We start from the raw sequence: 25768 nt of genomic DNA on the forward strand, positions 1-25768 counted from the left end.
GCCGGGCACTCCCTTAGAGATAGGGTGAGGAGCTCGGCCATCCGGGAGGGGCTCGGAGTAGAGCCGCATCAAGAGGAGCCAGTTGAGGTGGCTCGGGCATCTATACCGGATGCCTCCTGGACGCCTTCCTCGGGAGGTGTTCCAGGCACGTCCCACCGGGAGGAGGCCCAGGGGACGGCCTAGGACATGCTGGAGGGACTATGTCTCTCGGCTGGCCCGGGAACGCCTTGGGCTCACCCCGGAGGAGTAAAAAGTTAAACAACTCTCTCCCCTAAGACCATGGCAAAGAGAGTAAAAATTATGCCAGGAAACTCAACCGCAGATGACCAATTCCAGGTTATTACTGGAGTATCAGGAACAAATAATAACTGGTTATTGATGGTAGAACAAGCGGCTAACATGACTAAAAGAGATTGTGTTGTATGTATGGGCCCCATGCCCATACATACAACACAAGTAATTACAACCAATTACAAGTAATTCCAGCTGTAATACCACAACCATGTATGATGAAAGTGATAAATCAAACTAATCTTAATGAAACATGTCAGCACTGGAATTCTGTTTTTCCGTAAATAGAGCAGATAAAAGTAAACAGTTATTCCATAAACGGGTCACCACTGGACAGAGACAGAGAGAGGCAATAAATTAAGAAATCTCACCGCAGTATGGTGTACTACAACTGTAAAAGTAAATAAGTATTTTAAACCAGTCTCTAGAGGAGACATTTGGTGGTGGTGTGGTGACGACAAGTTGTTTGATCGATTACCTCCAAACGTAACGGGACTCTGTGCTCTAGTTACCTTATTGTGACCAGTTTCGGTATATCCTATGTCAGTAGATGAAATAACACATGGACTATCTAGTGTAATACCACATGACTGACGTAATAGAAAACACAGAGCTGCATCTTGGCAGACAAGGGAGACCCTACGTACATCAATGCTATAGGGGTACCTCGAAGAGTGCCTGATGAATATAAATTAGCTGATCAAGTAGCTGCGGGATTTGAATCAAATATCTCTTGGTGGTGTACAACGAACAAAAACGTAGACACAATCAACTATATCCTCTACAATGTTCAAAAACTAGGAAATTGGACACAAAGCAGGTTTGAAGCTGTCCATGAGTAATTGGCTTCATCTTCCCTGATGGCATTCCAGAACAGAATTGCTTTGGACATGTTGTTAGCTAAAAAAGGAGGAGTTTATGCAATTTTTGGAGAACAATGCTGCACATTCATACCTAACAATACTGCTGCTGATGACAGCCTCACCAAAGCCATAGAAGGTATGAGATCTCTAAATGGCAAAATGAAGGAGCATTCTGGAGTAGACACCTCGATGTGGGACTCCTGGCTGGATGTGTTTGGGAAGTATAAAGTTTTAGTATCATCAGTAATAATTTCCTTTGCAGTGTTTGCTGCAATTTTGACATTGTGTGGATGTTGTTGTATTCCCTGCCTTCGTTCTCTTCTTAACAGTCTCATCACCACAGCTATTTTTTCTGTGAAAGTTAGAGTTACCCAGCTCTATCCGCTACTTAAGGATGATGAGGATGATGATGATCCAACTGACCACTTTTCTGACCCATACCCAGATCCATCTCTATATGATTCTGTGGTTTAAATGTCACTAAGTGCCTCTGAGTGTAATTGTATTTGTGCTCATAAAAAGGATCTTGCAGTTAAAAATCCAAAAGAAGTGGCTGTTTACAGTGATATGAGAATATGAGTAAATATAATATAAACAGGGGGGAAATGTTGGAATAATTGTATATAGTTTTATCGTACATTTCCTCTTTTATTACCTTTAATATTTGACCTTTATAACCTTTCATGTTGTATGTGTAAGCTGTTGGGACCACAGCCATGAGTTACAACGTGAAAGGCCAGTACAAACTTTCCTAGAACTTTCAAAATAAATTGCATGAACCTACTTCCGGCACAGCCAGGAAGCGGGGTAACTGCGGAATTCCTGTGACATCACTGGCCAAATAAAAGCACCCCCTTTTCAATGGTCTGACCTCTCCACGCCGGTGATCATCTCCGGCAGGTGCAGGCCCAGTGCGCTGATGTCTATTTGCTGGCAAACAGACATAAACTCTTCAACTGGATCCAAGGGTGTCATAAGATCATGCGATCATATGCACAAGATAAGTAGAAATAAATCACTGTCTGCGTATCCAGTGATTTTCATTCATGAACGGGGTAATCAAGGTACAAGCATTGCTTGACTGTTCTCTCTGAGATCTGCAGAAGCGACGTCTGTGGTCATGAAATCCTTTGAGCGGCTGGAGTTGAAGCACCTGAAAGACATCACAGGCTCCCTGCTGGACCCCCTGCAATTTGCTTACCGAGCAAACAGGTCGGCAGATGATACTGTTAACTTAGGTCTATACTTCATCCTGCAACACCTCAACCACCCAGGGACGTACGCCAGGATCCTGTATGTAGACTTCAGCTCTGCCTTCAACACCATCATACCAGACATCCTCCACCAGAAGCTCACCCAGTTCAACGTCCCAGCCTCCACCTGTCAGTGGATCAACAGCTTCCTGATGGACCGACAGCAGCAGGTGAGACTGGGGAGCATCTTCTCCCGATCCAGATCAATAAGTACTGGTGCCCCCCAGCGGTGTGTTCTATCCCCACTCCTCTTCTCCCTGTACACAAATGACCGCACCTCATCGGACTCGTCCGTGAAACTCCTTAAGTTTGCAGATGACACCACTGTCATTGGGCTGATCCAGGACGGTGATGAGTCTGCAAACAGACAGCAGGTGGATCGGCTGGTACACCGGTGTGGTCAGAACTACCTTGAACTGAACCCACTCAAGACTGTGGAAATGGTGGTGGATTTCAGAGAACATCACCCCCATACACCCCCCTCACCATCCTCAACAACACCGTATCGGCCGTGGACCACTTCAGGTTACTAGGAACCACCATCTCTGAGGACCTGAGATGGTCTTCACACATAGACACTGTTCGAAAGAAGGCCCAGCAGAGACTGTACTTCCTGAGGCAACTCAAGAAATTCAACCTTTCACAGGAGCTGCTGGTCATCTTCTACACTGCCATCATTCAGTCTGTCCTGTCTTCATCCATCTCAGTGTGGTTTGGCTCATCCACAAAACAGGACAGGTCCAGACTGCAACAAATAATCAGGAATGCAGAGAGAATAATCAGGGCTGACCTTCCCTCCATCCAGGACTTCTACAGGTCTAGGGTCAGGAAAAGAGCTGCTAAAATCTCTGCAGACCCCACACACCCTGCACATAAACTGCTCAGAGCTTTACCTTCAGGCCGCCGCTACAGAGCACTGTTCACTAAAACCAACCGCCACAGAGACAGTTTCTTCCCCCAGGCTGTTTCTCTGTTGAACATTCAATAAAGTACAAAACAACAGCATACATATGTTGCAAATGCACCTTTTTATTATATATGTGTATATTGTACATTGTAAATTTGTATATTCTGTAATGCAAAAACAGAACAAAAGAGCAAAGTGTACCAGAGTCAAATTCCTTGTTTGTATGTATGAACTTGGCAATAAAGCTGATTCTGATTCTGATTCTGAGCTGTTTCCAGAGAGTTCCCAGCACGACGCCGAGTGCAGCTGTTCCCCAAGGAGGACAACGGAGGCCGCATCACCGTGTTAACGTGCAGTCTTTCATCCACAGCTACGGAGGTTAGCTGGAAGCTAACCCTTTTGTTCACACAGCGGCTGCACTTTCAAACCCCCCCACAGCTAAAGAGGTTAGCTCTAGCTAACCATTGTTCACTGTGAATGCTTTCTTCAAACTTTGCCACCCCAGACAGCTTTTCCTCAGCATGGTCAGAGGTTAGGTTTGGGCAGAACAGAGAAATAGAAGGATTTAGATTGAAATGATCTAAACGTTTTTCATTTTATGAAGTTTGGTTTTGTTTGTGTTGAACTCAACTATCTTGATGCTAGTAGAATATCTGCAGCACACATGTACAGTTTTGTGTACTTTGTCTGTGTGTTTTTAAAGTTAAGACAAACTTTATTTAAAGGGTGATTTTAAACACAGAAGATTGGCCATAACCGGCCGTCCACGCTTATGCATTTTAACCCTTTTATTAACCCTGGTATTTTAAAGGCATGTGTTGATTCTGGTGCAAAGCTATCAGCTTCTTTTGTTAGCTCAACGGCTAACCGATAAGAACACGTGCTTGCTACTAAAGAGTATTTAACAGAAAGGATGTTTTCAAGCTAGTGAATAATAGTCCCTAAACATCATTTTACAAAATTTGATAACTAAGTAAACACCATTAAGCCCGATTTCTCCAGAAAGATTTGGTTCTTTTCCAAAATACTCGCTTAATAATATTTCTTCAAATATTATTTCAATAAATAAAGGCAGCTAATTAGACACCGTTGAAAATTAGTCATCCAGAAGGTTGGTTTTATTCAGCAGATCATTATTTAAAACATTATTTTTTTTAAATAATAATTTATCTGATCTTGCATTGTGAATGGTTGTCTAAACGTTTGCTGATTATTGCCTAAGTTAGTTCCAAGACTAACTTAACTTCATTTCCAGATTCTTCAAGATAATCCTTGGTTCTCAAACATAAATAACATTGCATGGTAATGTTGCATCACTCTTTTGGTCATGGTTTTCAATCAACTCTTTAATCAACTTGTTTATATTGTACATAGCCAATTAGTCTTCGTTATTCTTTAATTCTGCTTGGTAATTTAGTTGGATTGTTTTAGCATAGTAAAGACTTTGTTAATTGAAATATGTTTGACTTTGAGTTGACTTATTTTTGTTAATAAATTCTTGTATTTTAAGAAATTGTGTGAATTCATTCCATGTGTGTACAGAGTTTTTGCTGTTCGATAATGTCAGAGCTCGTCTCACACCTTTCTATTTTGTCCTAATACCATCCTAATACCATTGCCTTACTGGGCTGGTATTCACGAGACAACCCTTAACAGACCGAAATATTTTTTGATAAATTATTAAAATATTAATATTAAATATTAATTAATATTGTCAGATTCATAATCCCAACAAAGCAAACATGTGATGTGTTGTTTTGCAAACAAAGAGGAAAGGCGGAATCGAGATGATGCGATCACAGTTGGGGACTCATCACAAAGACAACAGTTGATTGTGTTGAGCAAAGATCGCACATATCTTAAGATTATGGAGACTATGCAAGTGTGTTTGTACAAGATAATGGTGTGCATAACCTATGTCATGTTGCTGCTGTTTGTTTCCCCTACCCTTTAGAGCAGCAACGCTCATGTAACTAGGGACCGCCCTAAAGATAATAAAAGAGGATTCGGCGAGATGTGTTTCAGAGCGGTAGGAGATTTGTAACTGAAGCACATCTCTGCCCGTTGTCCTCGCAGCAAGTAAGAAACTAATTCTCTTGTCTTTCTCTTCTTCTTGTGATGTTATAGGTATTTTAGGTTGTTTGAACCTGACACCTATCTCCAGCGGCCACTAAGCAAGAGGCAGGGTATTCCTTGGCACACATGTTTTATATTAACTGAATGACCTTTTTGTATTGTATCTGCCAATTACAAAGGATAAATTACATCATATGTAATTATAGTTTTTTAGATTGTTTGCTGTGGTGCATAGAAACCATCGAAGCCTATTTTACATGGGTTGCTTATGGTCAGAATGTGAAACACAGATCATTAAATCTTAAATGCTTTACTATTTATTGGAAACTGTTTATTGGAATAGTTTGCTGCAAGAATTACTGTTGCACTTCAGTTAATAAATGGCATCATGAGGAAAGAACAATATCTGGAAATATCGAAACAACATCTCACAACCGTAGCCAGGTAATTAAAGACAGAACAAAAATGGGTATTTAAAATAGACAATGACTAATGATTTAGAGACATTAACTACAAAGTGGAATAAAGACAAAAAAGACAACAACATCGTTTTGGAGTGATCATAGCAAATTCTTATCTCTGTCCCACACAACATTTATGGACTGAGATGAAAAGGCAAGATGGCCTATAAACCTGACTCACCATCTATGGGGTGCTGCAAGCTAAATATTTAGCTTGCTAACTAATTATTTATTTTGGAACAAAAATTTTAGCTTACTAACTAAATATTTAATTAGCAAGCTAAATATTTAGTTTGTAAACTAATTATTTAGCTAGTAAATCAAATATTTAGTTTGGAATTGTGACAGTTATAAATGTATGAATGACATGGCGAAAATATGAGTTTGAAAAATGAATCCCCGTTTTCTTTTCCCATGACCGGCTAAATAACCCAAAACATTGCTGTCAATGTTTGACTGTGTAACTTTAATTCAATTCAATTCAATTCAAAGATACTTTATTGATCCCCGAGGGGAAATTAGACAGCACCCCTTGAACACCAGTTCTGTCAGGACAAATCTATATCGCACCAAGTGTTGTAAGAAACTTGTGTAAGCCTACCCAAAAGGTTTGACAAAAGTCATAAAGCCCTAGATTCAGCTACCTCCTCCCAGCCTGGATCACCATCTTCTCCAGTAAGCAAACTATTGCTTGCATCATTTTCTCCTCCCTCCCTCCCTCCTTCCCTCAGTGGTGTGCCAGACCGAGGCTCCGAAATTTAGTCCAGATCCTGCACAAACTACTTCTCTTAATAAATTGTTGGTCTCCTGAAAGTTTTCTGCATTCTGTAATTCTAACTTATCTAAAACACAAAATTAGTCTAATGTATTCTCAAACATTGAAAAAAATAGTTCCATCTTTTTTTATACAATATCTGGTTTGAACTGAATGTATTTGATCCTCTACATCCCAGCCAAAATTCTGGTTTACACAGATTAGTGGTAATGTCGCAATAATGTCACAAACAGATCAATCAGTTAAATCAGTTACAGATATCCTAACATCTGCTTGCTCTTTCTGTAAAGCACACCTGTCTAAAAGATCTGTTTATTCCATTACACTATCTTGTGCAAGACCAAAGATGAGTCAAAGGACATCAGGGACACAATAGCAGATCTGTTCAAGACTGGAATTTTTTGAACAGTTTAGAACTGTGGCTGAAAACCTTAAAAAACCCAGCAACTACTACATGACCATTAACTGCCCCCTGCCTTGAGGTCCTTGCTTTATGGCATGAGGATGGTAATGAGGAAGGATAACAATCAGCCCACAGCTTCATAGAACGAAGCGTGAGAAGATGAGTAAGGAGGTTAAAATGAGAAAAGTATAAAGGGAGAGTTACTGAAATTACTTGGAACAAACTCAAAGCAACAAGATTAATTTATCTTTGGGTGAGCTGAATAAACATCATAATCTGATTTCAGGTTGAGAAAGTTTTTTTTTAAAACTTTTGATCATAAATTCAGACCCTATGGAAACAGCTCCTGTTGTCAGTTTGTCATTACAGCTTCCAGTTTAAAGTAGATTTAAAAGGTTTTGAGAGATTAATAAAATTTACTGACATACCACCTAGGCAATGTTAATGAAATAATTAAAAGAATTGCCTAAAGCACATCAGAGTATTTTAATAAAAAGGATTTGTTTCAGGGAGCTCAGATAGGAATCAGACCTCATAACGCAAAAGAAACCTTGGTGGAAGTTACTATTGATCTCTTGTGGCCCCTTGTGTATATTCTTACTATGTTAGCTCTGTATTGTACTTGATACTACTGAACACAAAATTATACAACAGTCTTAAAACTGTTGACTTAGAATTCAGTAGAGCTCATAAGTCAAGAACTGATACGTTTTACTTTGTGTATGAATCCCATGAAGAATATTGTCAAAGAACATTTGGTGAATTTTTACTTTTAACTGGTTTTAGAAAGCTATCTTTCAGAACAGAGCTGGTTGAAACAACAAAGTTAATGAAAGTGCAAGCATATTTTAGTTACAAATTTCGTTATGTTTTTGAATTTAGACTTGGAAAAACATTATTGCATTTAGTCACAAAAACTGCCTTTGCCTATATACTATAACTATGTCACATCATGATAAAAACACACCCAGCCTATGCCACTAATTTAAACATTCCTACTGCTGAAATATGGCTTGTGACTCAGATTATCATTAAATAAAAATACAAGCATTGCTACTTAGCCACTTAAACAAGGCTATAATAGCTATGTAAATAGCTATTATGTCCATTTACATAGCCGAACATGGCCAACCATCTTAGCCTTTATCTACAACTATTGCACTTATGTTTTCAAGTAATAATGGCACAAGATTGTAAAATACAATAGGTGATACAGGTTGGATAAATGCTTAATGATGCCATCTGAGGTGTGTTTCAGGTCTTTTACCAATCAAACACCTTTGCCGGTATTAATCAGGATCCAACTTGTGTCCAAGTAGCACCACTCAATCCTTGGCTCTGCTTATTTGATACAACTGCAACACTTGGCACCTTTAAGACATATCAAACATGTACTGCTGAACTGATGGAAAATATTACAAGACTCTAGATGAGTGTGCTGTGCCCTGGAGGGTCAGCCAATGACTAGATGCCTCCAATGATAAAATAATGTTAAAATACTGAAAAAAAGTGGATTAAAATACTGACAATAATTGGATTAAAATACTGACAATAATTTGATTTTTTTTTACATGTGCATACACTTCCAATGTATGTTGAATGTGTGATGAAGCAGCACTGTGAAGCTCTTTTTTATTTATTTTTGGTTTTATGTATGGCTGATTATTTGTGATTGTTGTATTGTTTTTATGGCAGGGCCTTATTTAAAATGAACCTATTTAATAAATTAAATTACACGTATCTTTTAGTAAAGTAAAGACATAAAAAAATAGCAGTGCCATAGTCCAGGAGCATTACTGGAAGAGTAGAGAAAAGAGAAATAGGTGAACACACAGAAAACGACAAGCCACTCCAGGGCCATGACAGTACCCATGCTTGTACTAGTAATACCCTGTTAACAAAAAACGTAAAATCCAATATATATGCTGGATTCATTTTGAATATCTAGCACAACCCTTTTTGCATCAGTGGGTAAAAATAATGTTTTCTTGGCAATTTCTCTCTGATCGAAATTATTTAGCAGTGATGAGCACTCATCACATTTTTCTAAATATGCTATAAATCGCCCAGACAAGCCATAATGGCTTGATGTGTCCTTGCTGTCAGGTCTACTTTAAAATGGTGGAATGTCAAAGCTTTATTACCCTAAATGTTTTGTGGAAGGCAGTCTCCCTTGTCTAAACAGCAAGGCCCACCACAACAGGAAACCACATCTGTCAAGCAAGAAAAATTATGAACACTCAGAATCCTTCAAGGTTGAACTTTATTTCTTCCCCTGCCAAATTCGATATTAAAAGACAGGCTATTTAGTTGCCTCGGTCAGGTGTTTGGGGCCAAACGAAAGCACTCAAGGGAGCAAACTCTCTAGACCCAATTGATGTGTTGGAGCATAAAAACATCTGACGTGATCTGGATGAATCCAATAAGTGAGTAATATCAACATAGATCAGGATTTATCCAATTTAGTATGGTGAGTAGCGGTCTGAGTCGTGAACTCATTTAGCCCATTCCAGCTTATGTCAGGTTTTATTAGCCCTGCTTTAGGTTGTGCATATTAGCATGACCATATGTGGATCCTGAAAGTTGGCATAGAGGTAGGTGATTTAATTAAAGAACCATCAGGGGTGCTACCACTGATTTCATACTGATTTCCTGCCCCAGGGCAGACTTGTTCAGAATCCTCAATGTAACAAAAGAGCCATGTTTCAATTTTTAAAGCAAATTTGTTTTAATTGTGGCATCCCCCAGTGTGGTTATTGATAAATTGAAGAAATGCATTCTTCCCATCCCCCCTTTTTTCTTGATCAGTCTCTGTTTATAAGCACAGATTCTGACTAAAGTCAAGGGTGTTAGTGTAAATAAATGACATACCCCTACAGTGTCAAAGGTCAGACCCCCCCCACACACACACAAACAAACAAGTAAATAATTTCCACAGGAAAAACATTGCAATGTCACAAGCTTCCAACTAGGATTCTATTCAGCTTTGACAGGGCATTTCCACAATCTATTCAGCAGTCAATTTGCCTCCCCAGCTCTGATTATGAGGACTGCTACAGCAGCGAGGTTTGATAGCTGCTATAATACTGCCAGACAGCCCAATTTCTCCCATCACTTCTTCCCCATGCCATTCACACACACTTATGTAGACACTCACACCAGCTCTGTAGACATAAGCTAAACTAACTGCTATGATACTCCATTGAGTTGATAGCAGATTGAGGGGAAAAAATAAATCACTTTTACACATTTATATATGGGCTATCACAAGAAATCAAATGCCTTCCACTTCCACTGAAGGCAACTCAAGGCTTGGAGATGTAGTCAGCCATGACAGTTTGAACAAATTAAAAGTTCTCAACGGTGCCAACAGGATTGGCGATGGACATTGTCAGCATCTCCTTGAGTTTCATGTTTTTGGTCCTCCCCTTCTCTGTATGACTTTCTATCAGTAATTTGTCTGCATTTCTGGCTGAGAACAGATTGTAATAACGTCTCAATTGAATAGCACAATCAGCCCTCAAGCCTCCTGTGAGTTTCCTTTGGGATTGTTCAATCTGTCTTCACAAAACAGTGGAGACAAAAAGGATTTCTTTCTGGTGAGCATGTGTCCGCATAAAACCTTATTGTTTGATACCTAATTTGAGCAAATATGCATATTAGTTCAATTTTATACAGTCTTCCAAAATGTTCAAACCACTAAATGTTGTTCATATTTTGTCACATTTTAACCATCCCTCAGTGTACTTTGTTTCGATCTTATGTGATAGAACAACACAAAGTAGTGCATCATTGTGAATTAAAACATGTGGCATACCCCTTTGAGTTTGATACCCCTAAATAAAATCCAGTGCCGACAATCGCTGTTAAAAGACACCTAATAGGAGTCTATTTGTTTGTAACTTAGTCTCAGTATAGATACAAATGTCCAGTAAAGGTCTCAGAGGTTTGTTAGAGAAAATAAGTGAATAAACAGTTATAAACCCAAGCTTTGGAAATCTTATTTACCACGGTTCAATCCATCATTTGAAAATGTAAAAAATAAGGCACAACTTCAAACCTGCAAATCAAGTCATGGTCAGGCCAGGCAAAAGTACGTTTAAGAAGTCCCATATTGCTGTTTGCCACAAGCCATGTATGGCACACAGCAAAAATGTTTTTGGCCTACATGCAAAATGCTTTGTTTGGAGGAAAAGAAACACTGCACATCACCCTGAATACACTACCCAACAGTGAAACATGGTGGTGGCAGCATTAGAAGATTTAGTTAATTACAGGAAGAAAACCTATTGGGGGCTACAAAAAATTTTGGACTGGGGGGAAGATCACCTTCATCCTCCCACCTAGTTCAGAAAAGGATTTATTGCATAATATGTACACGAATGATGTTCTGCAGGTGTCAGGACTGGGTCCCAGGTTGGCATTCGGTACAGAGGTCGGTGGTTAGCTAAAGTTATGAAGATGATGAATAATGGGCTGATATCAAGTGAGTGGAGCTTACTGATGCCAAGATAGTCTGAATATGTGGAGAAGGTGAGTCCATCCATAGACTTGAAGTTGACCAGAGTTCGAAGTACATGTATTGTTTTGTCCTCATTTCTTTTCAGGTGGGAGATGGTGAGCGATGATGCATCAGAGGGTGGACAGGCAGGGGAGTGGAGTAGAGGCAGAGGTAAGGATTTTGATAGCAGTTACTTAAAGGGATCCAGATAGATGTTGTCTACACAGACAGTAAGAACCGGGAAGTGGATCACTGGAGTTCAGAAATCGGACATCAATGGAGGGGTCCGGTTTCTATCAGGGGAGACAAGGGAGATTGGTGTCAGAGCTTCGAGGGGCAAGGAACACAAATAGATGAGAGCCTGATTACCACAATTGTAAGCAAAACAATATGGCATCTGTCTCAGAAAACCTACTCATATTTAAGCTTCTACTGATGAGCACCAATGACCTTTGGATGTGGAGCATGCACCTGCCAGCCACACCCTGGAAGAAGGGGGAGAAAAACACCAAACAGCCTGCACACAGCTCTGTGTGTGTGACAGTGGTAGAGACACATCCAAATGGACTAGCAGCTGTAATTGCAAAAGGTGATTCTACAAAGCATTGATTTAGGGGGACTGAATAAATATGCAAGCCACTTTTTCAAATCTTTATTTGCATAATTTTCTGCTTTGCTTTGGTTTATCCAAATCCCCCAAATATACACTGAAGTTCATAGTTTTAATGTGACAAGATGGGGAAAGTGTAAGTGGTAGGAATACTTTTGCAAGGCACTGTACATCTCTGATATATCTTCATACTTAAGAAAAACTGTTAGAAAGTCACACTGCTTATACTGTACTGGTCTTAGTGTGCCAAATAATTGGAAACAAGTATAATCTTGCAGAATGCAGAATTTTTTATGCTTGTTTTATGGTTTAGTAATAAAACTGTCTGTGAAGTGCCAGCCTATGCCCTCCTTCCTCATGAATTGTGGATGTGGGCAAAGGATAAAATGCTACTGCAGCCATTGCCTGCATGAGAAAAACTCCCCTCTGGACACATGCCACAAAAACAGCAAGGCTTGAAATTGAAAATTGGGAACCATTATCTAACTGCGTCTACGGAGTAGCTCCAAAGTGATGATCGAGAGCTCTGTGCAATACCCAGTGGAGTTCTTACATGAAGCATCTGAGGGATTTGAGGTCTGAAGAACTGAACACTTAGCCTGAGGAAGAACTATTTGCACAGCTATAAGGCTTTTCTTGTTGCTGCTGTTATCTGTACCTGTGGTGCGTGATTGTAACCGGTGGAGTAGTGAATGAGTAAATTGAAAATTGTTGTATTTTGCTATGTTTTTACACTTCAGAGAGCCTGTGTTGCTTTGTTTACCCAATCTTGAAGTCTTGTTCATAGATACTTGCTTGGATACTAGCACAGTTTTTACTTTTCTTTTAAAGGGTACATCAAAACTCAATCACTGATTTTGCACTGCTCTCCAGAGTTTGGAACATTCAAAAAGTAAACCTCTAAATAAGCCTACAGAAGAAATGTTAGAGTATTGTTTTAGTTACTGCCATCTAATATAACAGGGAAAAATTTTGTTTTTTTACACACTACTTGAGTAATACTGAGACTGGATGTAATAATTTATGCCAAAGAAAGCGAGTAAGCCACTACCTTTTATATGGCTTCACAGCATCCACAAGGGAAATTTTATTTATCCAAAAGGCATTCTGTCATGGCAAATGCAGGTAAATAAAGACTAACTGATTTAATAGCTTGCTCATAGGGCCAAAAGTAATTGCAATGTGAGAAGTCCTTGTATTTCATATGGGCCATGTATGGCCATCAAATGTCGGAAGGCATCAGGCATTGTACCATTGTTCAAACAATGCTTAAACAAGGCATATTTGCTAATGGGTTTGTTCTCTGTGTTAATCACATACCAAATCCTGAGTGAACCATCTGAATGTTACAGCAGAAATCAAGACTCATCTGAGATAAATCAACGGTTGTCCTCCAATTTTGGTGTATATTCATCCAGACAACCGCTGCCCTTTGGTTATTTTAAAATTTTTTCTGACCATTCTTCATAAACCTAAGAGATTGCTGTATATGAATCCCAGCAGACCAACCCATCTGGCACCAAAAACTTTGTCAAATCAAAAATCCCTTTAATCAAGGATTTAAGGATTTTTATTGTCATACCAGCTCACATTTACATGTTAAGGTGCAAAATTCAGACTCAGGTCCCAGTTAAGAAGCCAAATAAATAAGTAGAAAGAAAATGTAGCATACAAATAGTAGACATACAAATAAATAGCAGGGTCCATGGGGGCACAGTTGGTAGCACTGTTGCCTTGCAACAAGAGGTTCCTGGGGTCGACTCCCAGCCGGAGGTCTTTCTGCATGGAGTTTGCATGTTCTCCCCATGCATGCGTGGGTTCTCACCAGGTACTCCGCCTCCTACAGTCCAAAGACATGCCTGTTAGGTTAACTCTAAATTGCCCTTAGGTGTATGAATGAGTGTGTGCTTGGTTGTTTGTGTGTTGCCCTGCGATGGACTGGCGACCTGTCCAGGGTGTACCCTGCCTCTCGCCCATAGACTGCTGGAGATGGGCACCAGCTCCCCCGTGACTCGCTATGGAAGAAGTGGCACAGAAAATGAATGAGCTATATATATATATATATATATATATTTAAATACATACATATTGCATTCTTTTCCAGCAGAGTAGCTGACTTCCTCTGAGGTGTTCATCGTATCATCAGAGAACGTTTTTTGAGTAATATTTGTTTTTTGCGCATTTCTATGCATTGTTTTCATTGAATATTCTCTTTTGCACATTGGTTTATATAGTCTGTCATGGATTATTCTTTCTTTCAGTAAAATGCATCCAGTTGGAGACAATATGACAATATGTTAGTTTGATTTCTTTTCATTTTATTTATTTTATGCGGTGCACAATGGCACATTTTGACGATACACAAGGTAAATGTCATGACCAAAGGCTATGTCAAATGCAGAAGTTGTACAGTGAAAATCAGCACTTTTGTTTCACCAGATCCCCTTTTATGAGGTGAAAAACACACCTGGCACATTGCCCACTAAAACTTTTGTGGAATAAATGTGCTTCAACTGATTGAGTCCACTTTCACTGCATATATAGTCAATATGTGCAATAAAATCTTAAGCTTTTCCTAGAATTTAAAAATGATTTTTCTTTGTTTAATCACAAAAAAATTAGACATAGTAACAGCTGCGATAGTGGTTCCACTGGAAAAATTTTGTTTTCTGTTTTACCTTTAAACAGGTACTAAAGGTTTGCATTCAGACTTATACTTATAGACTTACTATATATCTGTAGAGCTTTACTTGATTTATTTCAGTTATGTAATTTCAGGTGGAAACTGTTTCTAAAATCCTTCAGGGCTTAACAGGTTAAATATTTTCTACTTCAAACACATATGTCATGGTAAGATAATAACTACAAGATTTAATTTTAACTTGCTACTAACACACTTTAAATAATGAATTCCCTACGAGGTGCCCTTGATTCTGTATACATTTCTGAAGTTCAATAAAAGTTCTTATCCACTCCCCATAGTATTTGGTACCCACTGTCATTTTTACAAGTAAATAGTATTACTACTCCAACCTTTGTTCTGTCATTATTGAAAAGCATTTGACCAAGAATTGCAAAAATAAAAGAAAAAATTACAAAAGCACAGCATTACACATCTAAATGTAAGTAGGATGGAACAGAAGTTTAGATGCCTTTGCATATCCATGTCCACCTTGAAACTATTTTACAATGGGATGTGCCAAAAACTACAATGTTCCTGTTTTTTATTTTATTTTTGCTCTAAATGTAAAGTTTTTGTGATATCCTTTCTCATTCCCCCACCTTTTTTACATTGCCCCATCTAGAAATTTATTTCATATAAATCAAACGGTGTCCTCATAGAAAGGCAAGAATAATCCAATGTTAAAGGAAATGAGCTACTCAACATCAACAAGATTGTGTATCAGTGTGCATATTATCAGAAATGGTCAGTCATTTTCTACCGCTTATTCCATAGTGGGTCGCGGGGGAGCTGGTGCCTATCTTCAGTAGTCTATGGGCAAGAGGCGGGGTACACCCTGGACAGGTCGCCAGTCCATCGCAGGGCAGCACACAAACAACCATGCACACACTCATTCATACACCTAACATGCAAACTCCATGCAGAAAGACCCCCGGTCAGGAATTGAATCCAGGACCTTCTTGCTGCAAGGCAACAGTGCTACCAACTGCGCCACCGTGCAGCCTATTATCAGAAATGTTACTTTTATTTCACTTTGTTTCTTCAGTGTCACGGCTTACTTGATATTGGACCCCACAATGCAGACGAGCAGGCAGTGTGATTTTAAGTGAAAAAAACAGGTTTAATTACGAAAACTCACACTTAGCAGGAGGCAGGAACAAAACAAACGGGCAGGCAAGACAGGCATGGCAAGATCAAAAAGACAAGACTTGGTTTTAGAACAAGACATGAGCACGAGAATGAACGATGTTTCCGCGAAGACAAACAGAGCAGTTATGAATATATCGAGTGAAAACCAGGTGGAGCAAGGAGACAGATTAACTTGGACAGGTGAGCCGAATAAACTTAATTGACAGACAGAACAAAACGTGGCTGCGGCAAAAACAGAGGCTCTAATAAACAAACTAGAAAAACATGAAGCTAAAGCATAACAAGATCCAAAAACCAAACTTGACGAAACATGAACAAGACGACAAAACTAAAGCATGACCAGGAAAATAACTGAAGCATGATTCAAAATCTAAGAAGAATAATAACAAAAGAACGAGTCAAAACCTTAACTGTGAAAAACATAAGATGAAACCCAAAACCAAAAATCAAACAACCATACATCATGACATTCAGTTAATCTTTGACATTTTAAGTGTTACATCTGTAGCTGACAAGGTGCCTAAACTCAGAGAAAAAAATATCTAAACATGGAATAATTATCTTTAAAAAAGGTTTTCACATCAACCACTTTGCCTGGTCAGTTCTCTGACCCATGCCTGTGTAATACAGATACTCTTGGCTTTACAGTCTCTCTCCACTCTGATTAGTTGGCTGAACTGAAGCTAGCGTAGCCTGCGGGGGTCTTCCTGGTGACTAATGATGCCTGAGCAGCTAAACAAAAAAACAAGAACTTTCAAATTTAATAACGGGCACAAGGGCAAGTGCTTACTGCTTGCAGCCACACTTACCCAAGAACATGACACGGAGGCATACATAATTTGTTCAATTATCTAAAATATCTCAGAAGTGTGGAGGCCTTAACCTAAGGCAATAGTTACCAAAAAGGCACATGATTTGGCTTGATGGTTCAAGTGTATCTTTGTGTGACACGTTTTATTAAGGAAAAAAAGGATATACTAGTGCAAAGAATATGCTTTTTTTTTTTTTGTATGTGTGTTAAACTTGATTTAAAGATTATGGAAATGTAAGAGCTACTGTTACTTTTCTTCAGTTAATACTTGCATATTGTGTGTTGTTTGTTATTTTCAGTAGCTGCCATAGTTGTTGGGGTAGGTGCTACATTCAAAAGTCAATCTGATAACAATACAGAAACAAAAAGTCATATGTTTTGTTGTTTTTTTCCCCTTGACTGTCTTTGTAAGACACTTATCTCTTATAATAAACAGAGTTTTACTGACCAAGAACAAACAAACAAAAACAATTGCAGTAAATATTTTTTTTTTTCCTTGGTGTCTTTGGTCTCATCAGCTCTCTAAGCTTTCTACACTGAAAACTGCTGGAACTGCTAAAAACAGCTCAATCTGGAATATTTGGCTAAGACCACCCAGGGTTAATCTATCTCTCCAGGGTTATGGACTTGACCCAGCATACCGGGTTAGGTTTTCAGTCAGTTAATTTATGTTACAAAAATAAAAACTCAATTTCCAATGTAGGTTTTCACAAAAACACATTTTGTGTAAAGCACACTTAAAAACACAATTGCTTTTGCATTATGAAACTTTGGGTCACAACCAGGATCAACACCAAAAAGCGAGTTTCAAGGTAACACTTGGCAGAACGAGCACCTTCGGACAGATTCTGACGTGAATTCTGACAGACATTTTCCCTGAGAAATACAAGCTGGACAGAGGAAGCCATCCAGTTGCAAGGGTTGTGACTTTATATAGTACAACCTCTTTGACCTAATGCAGTGTGGGCTAATTTTAAACCAAAGTCCAATGCCTGGATATTATGTTTAACATTATTTTACAGCAGGGGTACCCATCTCCATTTCTCGAGAGCTACTAAAAGGCAACTTTTAGAATGCATCCCTTCTCTAAAACTCCTAAATGAAATAAATGGATAGTTACCGGGCCTCTGCATAGCTGAATGACATGCCGATGAGGGAATTCAGCCCTCATGTTGGAGGAGTAGTAGTTCTCAACGACTGATGTTGGGAAATACTGTTATAAAGCATGGTTTAGCCATCTTACCATTTCTTATTTCAACATGTGGAGCATGTACAGTCTGATCAAGTTGTTGTATTGTTTAAATCCCATAGTTTATGGGTGAAAGTAATGTTTCAGCAGTTGTTTTGTGCATAATCCCTACTTATTTCCTCCTCCTTCCCCCATCCACTCTTACTTAGTAGTACTTTCCCACTTGCCAGGATCTGTGTGGTCCTTTTGGTACTCTGTTTAAGGCCAAGTTCATATGTAAAGATGTATTTGTTGATAGTAAACATTTCTGCATTACTCTGACAGTGTGCAGAAGTGCTACAAGCAGAAAACAACAGAGTACAACTCCTTTCTGTAAAGGTCCAGAGCTATGCAACCCTGGAAGACAGATGGAGGGTGACCTAAAAGGAACTCAAGCTAATAGTCACATTCACACGTGTAGACAACTGGAAAATAACTGAAAATAAATCTCAACTCAGAAAGGTCTAACCTCTTCTCGATTTGTGTGTGTTATCTTTGAATTATGTGTGAAGTGTTTTGTTTAAAAGAACAGTTACATTTTTAAAAGCCTTTAAAAACCCTAATGCTACAAAAGCCTATAATTCCATTAAACACACATAAACATTGTTTACTTAAGTCCTACTGCCAAACCAGAATTATATTTTCCATCCACCCATCCATCTCAAAAAATGTTGTAAACTAATTGCGAGCAAAAATGTTTGCTTCAAATAAGAAAACAATGGAGATACAAAACTAATGGAGTATTTCTCAGATTCCACATCAGCAATTTGCTGTACTTTTTCTCAAGGATGCATCTTTCACGTATGGTTCATTTGCTCTAGCTAGTGGTTTTAGGCCTGACTATTCTTATTTTATCCTCCACTTGTCATGGTTCTTCAAATATTTAAAGACATACTGCACACCAAGCTAAGATATGATTTTAGGAAGCAGAACAAATGTTATTTTAGGAAAAAAGGTCTGAAGAGGTATTTTCAATGTTTTTTCTTTGGGATATTCATTAGGTGGTATTATTTTATTTATATCACGTTTTGAGCGTGCATCATTCTGGTGACATTCGACAACCCTGTATGCAAGACACGAAACAAAAATCTTGCCTGCAAATGTTTCACATGGAGAAACAAAACTAAACAAACAACAGAGATCCTCCACTGGAGGTTAAGAGGACAGGAAATCAGTCTCGGATGTGCAGTAGGTAAAGCTGCTGCACACAGAGATTCTTCCATCTTTGTGGAGACCTGTTATTAAACATTTGTCTTTTCACTGCATTTTACACTTTACAGCAAAAATTCCAGTTCCATGACCCTAACCTTCACAGGTGAAAGTTTGAGTTGTGCCTACATACAGTGCCTTGCGAAAGTATTCGGCCCCCTTGGAACTTTTCAACCTCTTGTCACATTTCAGGCTTCAAACAAAAAGATATAAAATTCAAATTTTTTGTGAAGAATCAACAACAAGTGGGACACAATCATGAAGTGGAATGAAATTTATTGGATATGTCAAACTTTTTTAACAAATACAAAACTGAAAGGTGGGGCGTGCAATATTATTCGGCCCCTTTACTTTCAGTGCAGCAAACTCACTCCAGAAGTTCAGTGAGGATCTCTGAATGATCCAATGTTGTCCCAAATGACTGATGATGATAAATAGAATCCACCTGTGTGTAATCAATTCTCCGTATAAATGCACCTGCTCTGTGATAGTCTCAGGGTTCTGTTCAAAGCGCAGAGAGCATCATGAAGACCAAGGAACACACCAGGCAGGTCCAAGATACTGTTGTGGAGAAGTTTAAAGCTGGATTTGGATACAAAAAGATTTCCCAAGCTTTAAACATCCCAAGGAGCACTGTGCAAGCAATCATATTGAAATGAAAGGAATATCAGACCACTGCAAATCTACCAAGACCCGGCCGTCCCTCTAAACTTTCATCTCAAACAAGGAGAAAACTGATCAGAGATGCAGCCAAGAGGCCCATGATCACTCTGAATGAACTGCAGAGATCTACAGATCTACTGAGGTGGGAGAGTCTGTCCATAGGACAACAATCAGTCGTACACTGCACAAATCTGGCCTTTATGGAAGAGTGGCAAGAAGAAAGCCATTACTCAAAGATATCCATAAAAAGTCTCATTTAAAGTTTGCCACAAGCCACCTGGGAGACACACCAAACATGTGGAAGAAGGTGCTCTGGTCAGATGAAACCAAGATTTAACAGTTTGGCCACAATGCAAAACAATATGTTTGGCATAAAAGCCACACAGCTCATCACCCTGAACACACCATCCCCACTGTCAAACATGGTGGTGGCAGCATCATGATTTGGGCCTGCTTTTCGTCAGAAGGGACAGGGAAGATGGTCACAATTGATGAGAAGATGGATGGAGCCAAATACAAGACCATTCTGGAAGAAAACCTGTTGGAGTCTGCAAGAGACCTGAGACTGGGATGGAGATTTATCTTCCAACAAGACAATGATCCAAAACATAAAGCCAAATCTACAATGGAATGGTTCACAAATAAATGTATCCAGGTGTTGGAATGGCCAAGTCAAAGTCCAGACCTGAATCCAATCGAGAATCTGTAGAAAGAGCTGAAGACTGCTGTTCACGAACGCTCTCCATCCAACCTCACTGAGCTCGAGCTGTTTTGCAAGAAAAAATGGGCAAGAATTTCAGTCTCTCGATGTGCAAAACTGATAGAGACAAACCCCAAGCAACTTGCAGCTGTAATTGCAGCAAAGGGTGGCGCTACAAAGTATTAACGCAAGGGGGCCGGATAATATTGCACGCCACACTTTTCAGTTTTTTATTTGTTAAAAACGTTTGACACATTCAATAAATTTCATTCCACTTCACGAATGTGTCCCACTTGTTGTTGATTCTTCACAAAAAAATTTAATTTTATATCTTTATGTTTGAACCCTGAAATGTGGCAAGAGGATGACCAGTTAAAGGGGGCCGAGTACTTTCGCAAGGCACTGTACCTGATTCCACATGCACCCCATGGAGGTGTGCACAAGTTATTGAGATTTCAGCAGGCAATAGCTAAGGAGTGGGTTAGCGGAAGAACTATAAGATCCTGTTTTATTTCTAGCAATTCTCTCTAACCACTGTACATATAAGTATGACCAGAAAAATGGCACATTTTCCTGTTATTTATGTGACCAAAAGTGTTGCCACATTGTGTTGAAATTAAATAAGGTTCATATTAAAGAAGAGCGTCGACCTCATGAAATTACTGTATCGTGCAGACTTCAAACTTTTCCTTTCATTCCCCATTTGAGGTTTTTGATAAGCAACTTTGGGAATTCAGTCTTATTAAAACAAAATTCATGTAAACTTAGAGGAAGGCAACAAATCAAATAATCAATCAAAGTGCAAAGATCTGGCAGAGAGAATATTACAAATTGTATTAGATTGAGTGAGTCATATGTGTTGGAATACTTGTATATAGTTTTATCTTATATTTTTCCTTTCATCTTATATTTTTCCTTGTCTTTAACAAAGCACATCTCTGTCCGTTCTCCTCGCAGCGAGTAAAATAACCAATTCTTTGTCTTTCTCTTCTTTTTGTGATGATTAAAAGTATTTTAGGTTGTTTGAACCTGACATTATTTGGTCCTTCGGAGCCGGATTCCATTTATGCCTGAGGATTCCAGCGGGTTGGTGGATTCCAATAAAGACCGTGCGCACGGCAGTCTTCATAAGGGAGTCTCACAGACCCTTTCCGGGACTGGATCTCGGCCCGCCCGCTGGGGTCTGACGGCTGACGGAACTCCGAGAGAGAGGAGAAGACAAAGTGGTGAGTTTGAGTTTGGATTAAAAAGTGTGACGAATGACTGGGGGTCATTGCGTGAAATAAAACCCTGTGAATCCTAGGCCCTAACAGGTAAAAGTAGGACGGCGGAGTCCTGAAAAAGTATTAAGAAGTAATACTGAAAATTCCGTGTTTCAAGGACGGTGGAGTCCTGTTTAAGTATTTAAACAAAAATACTAAGAAAATTCCGCATTTACAAATGTGTGTATGTGAGAAATTAATGGAGGATTTAAACCACTAGGTTTTGCCTCATACCAAAACAGTAGGATTGTAAGTGACTAACTTTTGTGGATGCAAAGTTAAGAATTACCACAAAAGGAGAATTTTCTGTCACCGTACTGAGCAGAATAATAAAGCATTTAGAATACCTTATGTATTTATATGCTGGACCAAATAAAAAAAAAACAAATGGGAAAAGGGGTGAGTAAAATAAACTAAAAATGAATAATAATGCAAAGATTGGAAATTTATAGAAGCACAGGATCAAATTAAAATATTAAAATTTAAATATTTAGACAAATGGATAACCACATATCATTATGATGGTCGATTAAACTCTAAAAAATTAGTTAATCTACAGGATGCAATAATTAAAAGTACAAAACGTGATTTAAGAAAAATGGACAAAGAAGGTTATGAGGATGTAGAGTATTGGTTAAAAGTAACTAAAAAGAGAGATGTGATGCAAGAGATAAGAATGGACGTTTTTGTGCAAAGCAGAAAAGGTCAGAGGGCTAAATAGTAATTTTTGATGGACTTGCAAAGTAGAACAGCAGGACAAAAGAAAGGGAGTAAAAAGAATAGGTGGAAAGTTTGTGTTTTGTACCAAAGATCTGATGAGGTTTGACAGGATTGGATGGGCTAAAATGAGTCCCTTTGGTGAACAAATCCATCCCCACCATGGCTGTACCTCATGTATGTTTTATTTGTGTTTATTTTTTTTATTATTGTTTTGAGACGCTGAAGGCTGTTGGTACAGCGTTTCACGGAGGTTCATGGCATGACACGTTTTTCTGTGTAACCTTAGAAAATATTTTACTCTTTTTAACAGCAGAACAAACAGAGTGAGGGGATTAATCAATAGGCGTACAGTTAGATACAGACGCAGAGCTGACTACGCAGAAATAGCCAGAGTGAAACAAAAAGAGGAAGAGCCTTTTGAAGAATATAGGATTAGACTGACAAAAGTGCTTAAAATACACAGTGGTCTACAAGAAGATGAAGACGAGCAAGGAGCTTATCGACAGCAGTTAAAAAATGCACTACATGCTGGTTCCAGGGATGCAATTAATACCTGGGTAAGGAGACATTTTATAGGGTTCCCCACAGCAAATCTAGAAGACAATGTAAATCATGCCCTCCATGCAGAAAGAGTAATGAAGGATAAAAAACAGAAAAAGATAGCCAGCACCTTTTTTCAGCAAGAAGAAGAAGAACAGATTTATTATCAGAACAACAGAGAAAGGGGAGGATTTAGGGGCAGAGGACAAAATTGCAGGGGTCAGAGAGGACGAGTAGGCAGAGGAAACTACATACAATACACCTCAGGGTGCTGGTTTTGTGGGAAAGAAGGACATCTGGCCAGAGACTGTCTTGAAAGGAGAAATAATATTTCAGCATGACTGGGACACAAAACAAGTGAAATTGTTCCTAGTACCTCAGACACTGATGAAAACAAAAAACAGGATGTCCTCCTAAATTTCTAAGACCTTCTCTCCCTAGATAGCATTAAACCTGAAGTTACCTTACTGTTGAATGGAAAATTAATTACTTTTCTTTGTGATACCGGAGCATGCAGGACAACCTGTAGAGAAACAATCCCAAATTCCAGACTTAGTGATCAGCAAATAACAGGAAGGTCAGCTAGTGGGAAATTGACACGAGTCTGAGAGTCTGAACCAGTTTAGATAAGAGATCCCAATGGGCAGTCATGTCAGCTATCTATTCTAATGTTCCGAACAAACCACCCCTAGACATAGGGACAGCTTTATTAACAGAAGGATAAAATGTCATTAGTCGAGTACAAGATCAGATGACACCAGATGATCTACATATTATATGGTATAAAAATACTCCTGGACCAAATAAAACTTAGGAAGAAGCATTAACTAAAGTAACCACTACCAAAGTCATGGTAACTTATGTTTATGCAGATGGGAACAGTACGTCACTAGGAAGCTTTGCAAAATGTGGACACCTCCACACATATTTTTATTCAAGGATAAAGAACTCAAGTGGCAGGACATGGGAAGAATAGTGCAGAGGGGAAAAGATGCCACAGACTGGTTGCAACAACAATGAATACAGAAATCAGTGCATCCACAGGATTAACTAGGAAGCCATTATTCTGGACAGTGACAGTGCAGGAAGGGATACATTTGCATACAAAGCAAAAATGAGAAATATACCTTACTGAACAGGAGGAACAGCTCTTGAGTGAAATCCCTGATAAGTTATGGTCAAAAGACCCTACTGACGTAGGCTTGGTAAAAGGAGCGTTACCTGTCCAAATCAGGACAAAAACAGAATACAGGCCCTGTGTAAAATAATACCCTTTGAAACATGAAGCAAGTGAAGGAATAAAACCAGTAATAAAGGATTTAATAACTGCAAGGGACACAAAGTCAGTAAAAAGAAACTTTAGTTGTGTAAAAATGAGGTTAAATACCTAGGCCACAATCTTAGCGCAGGGGGACGCACAAATGTAGAAGAAAGAAAGACTGCAATATTACAAGTTCCAAAACCAGTAACAAAAAAGCAAATGATGTCCTTCCTTGGACTAACTAATTATTGTAGAAACTGGGTGCCAAATTATGCAGAAATAGTAGCTCCATTAAACAAACTAATGTATGAGGAAGAGCTGAAAATGACATCTGAACTGAAATGGAGTGTAGAAGCTGAAGAAGCATTTACCAACATAAAACAAGTTCTAGTTTCCAGTATTGCTTTAGCATTACCAGATTATAGTAAACCGTTTGTTCAGATGGTAGATTGCAAGGGACATTTTATGACTTCAGTTCTGGTTCAACAACATTGAGATAAAATGAAACCAACAGCCTATTTCTCTTCAAAACTAGATAGTGTTGTGTGTGCGCAACCATATTGTGTGAGAGCTGTAATTGCAGCCTCAATGTTGGTTGAAGTCAGTGCTATAATAGTGTTATTCCACCCTTTAACTTTAAGAGTTCCCCATGCAGTTTTAGCATTATTACTGCAAACAAATATGACCTTTCTATCACCTGCTAGACATTTGTCCTGCATGTCAACCTTACTGTCACAACCACACTTAACTATAGAAAGGTGCACCACTTTAAACTCAGCAACATTGTTACCCATACCTGAAGATGGAATTCAGCATGATTGTCAAGAATTAGCAGAAAAAGAAGCAAAAACTAGAAGTGATTTGCATGATCAACCTCAGGTACAGGGCGAAATAGTTTATGTGAATGGTTCCTCCAGAAAAGATGAGAGAGGGATGACAAAAACAGGATATGCATTGGTGACAAAGATACAGTGTTAAAAGAAATGCAACAACAAAGCCCACCACAGGAGATAGAAATGTGGAAAAAACATGGAGCTGCATTAAAAGATGAAATCTATATTTGACCAGATAATAAACCTGTCCTACCAAAGAACCTATATAAATGGGCGGCAATATTGAGGCATCGTGTTTCACATGTCTCAACAGGGGGAATGGTAGGACAGATACATAAATATTACATAACATATGGATTTAATTCTAATTCAAAAAATCTTTTGTAGAACTTGTTTAACATGTGCAAAACATAATCCACAAAGGAATTTAAGACCACAAAGGGGACAATTTCCAAAACCACAATACCCTTTCCAAACAATTCATATGGATTTTATTGAGTTAAATCACACTGAAGGGAAAAAGGTCTGTTTAGTCATTATAGATGCATTTTCTAAATGGATTGAACTAT

The sequence above is a fragment of the Girardinichthys multiradiatus genome, chromosome 13 (assembly GCF_021462225.1).
Source record: "Girardinichthys multiradiatus isolate DD_20200921_A chromosome 13, DD_fGirMul_XY1, whole genome shotgun sequence".
In the NCBI taxonomy this organism is placed as follows: domain Eukaryota; kingdom Metazoa; phylum Chordata; class Actinopteri; order Cyprinodontiformes; family Goodeidae; genus Girardinichthys; species Girardinichthys multiradiatus.